The sequence below is a fragment of the Elephantulus edwardii genome, unplaced genomic scaffold, assembly GCF_000299155.1.
Source record: "Elephantulus edwardii isolate Elephantulus edwardi_28Jun2011 unplaced genomic scaffold, EleEdw1.0 scaffold00073, whole genome shotgun sequence".
Lineage (NCBI taxonomy): Eukaryota > Metazoa > Chordata > Mammalia > Macroscelidea > Macroscelididae > Elephantulus > Elephantulus edwardii.
Window position 1 is genome coordinate 1,284,647 of NW_006399823.1, and position 2,144 is coordinate 1,286,790.

The 2,144-nt window shown below is 45.7% G+C and overlaps 1 pseudogene; it reads left to right on the plus strand.

The window, feature by feature from the left end:
- Positions 1 to 1,621: 1,621 nt before the first annotated feature.
- Positions 1,622 to 2,144, plus strand: part of LOC102871615 — a 1,888-nt pseudogene continuing 1,365 nt past the window's right edge.

Sequence of the window (2,144 nt, forward strand, 5' to 3'; positions counted from 1 at the left end):
TTGCATCGTCTCTGACTTAGATCCCTTTTGGTGAAGATGGTAGAGATTCAGCCCTCACTAGATTCTCACAGGCAGCATGAACATATAATGGTACAAAACAGTACAGTTTCTGGATGCTGACTGCCTTCTATTTAGAACTAACACTCTCTCTCTAATACTCCCTCTCCCTCTCTGTCTTTCTCTCTTTTCTTTCTCTCTCTCTCTCTCTCTCTCTCTCTCTCTCTCTCTCACACACACACACACACACACACACACACACTCTCACACACACAAACACACACACACACACACTCTTTCTCTCATTGCTATTGAGTAGGAACCAATTTATAGCTGACCCTCCAGTGGATTTCTGAGGTTGTAAATTACATGAGAGAAGACTGTCTATCTTTGTCCTGCAGAGTGGATGATGAATTCAATCTGCCCGAGAGGTGCAGCCTTTAGGATAGCAGCACGGTTCTTAGCTGAACACAGACTACATGACCAAAGGTGAATTTAGGCAGGTTAACACACCACACTGGCTCCATTCTGCATACGTAAAATAGGAAACATGCTAGTCCCAATCTATCAGGCATAAGAGAGCCCTATGGTAGCATGCTGTTTAGAGAGTTGTGCTGCTAATCCATAAACTGAATTTCTCTGATGGTTCAAATCCACAAACTGCTCCATGGAAGAAAGATGATGGGCAGTCTCCTCACATGCAGTTTCCTCTAAGAAATCTCCTGGAAGGTCAGCTGTAAGTCAGTTCAGACGCTACAGCAATGAGAGGAGGGCTGAGGGGAGGAGACCTGGTAACTGGAATTCAATCCCTGCTCCTTCAAGTTATAAATACACCCCCCACTGTCATCAAGTCAAGAAGGACTTATAGCAACCCTCCATGGTTTCTGAGGGTGTAAGTGGTTACAGAAGACTATCCATCTTTCTCCCTCCAAGCAACTGGTGGGCTTGAACCACTTACCTTTTTGTTAATGGTCCAACATATAACACATGGTTGTGTTCGTGTTGTTATTAGGTGTCATCAAGTCACTGTAACTATGAAAAACAGGTCAGAACCTTGCCCTATTCTGCACCATCCTCCTCATCCTTGATATGATCGAACTCATTGTTACAGTTATCCTGTCAGTCCATCTTGTTGAGGGTCTTCCTCTCTTCCTCTGACCTTCCACCTTTCCCAGTAAGATGTCCTTTTCTAAAGACTAGTCCCTCCTGACAACATGTCCCAGAACATGAGACAAGTGTCACCATTCTTCCCTCTAAGGAGCGCCCTGGGAGAACTCCCTTTAAGACAGATGAGTCTGTTATTTTAACAATTCCTGGGATATTCTACAATCTTCACCAATACCACAATTTAAAGTCTGCAACATGCTTCACTTCTAATCAAGGGGCCAAGTGTCTAGTAGTTCAAATCCACCAGAAGCTCCATGGGAGAAAGATGGGCAGTTTCCTCCCATTAAGATTTATAGGCTGAGGCCTCATTCATTTCCATCGGCTGCCCGACTCAGCCTCTTATCTTTGCCGACTAAGCCGCCGCCGCCTCCGCAAGACTTCGCGGTCACCACCCTTCGAGGCTCTTCGCGTCCGATTCTCTCTTCTTCCTCACGCACCAACCGCAACCATTGATGCCATGTCGAGTTATTCGAGTGACCGAGACCGCGGCCGGGATCGAGGGTTTGGAGCACCTCGATTTGGAGGAAGTAGGGCAGGACCATTATCTGGAAAGAAGTTTGGAAACCCTGGAGAGAAGCTAGTTAAAAAGAAATGGAATCTTGATGAGCTGCCCAAATGTGAGAAGAATTTTTATCAAGAACACCCTGATTTGGCTAGGCGCACAGCGCAAGATGTGAAGACATAGAGGAGAAGCAAGGAAGTTACAGTTAGAGGTCACAACTGCCCAAAACCAGTGTTGAATTTTTATGAGGCAAACTTCCCTGCAAATGTCATGGATGTGATTGCAAGACAGAATTTCACCGAACCTACTGCTATTCAAACTCAGGGATGGCCAGTTGCTTTAAGTGGGTTGGATATGGTTGGAGTGGCACAGACTGGATCCGGGAAAACATTATCTTATTTGCTGCCTGCTATTGTCCACATCAATCATCAACCATTCCTAGAGAGAGTTGATGGGCCTATTTGCTTGGTGCTGGCGC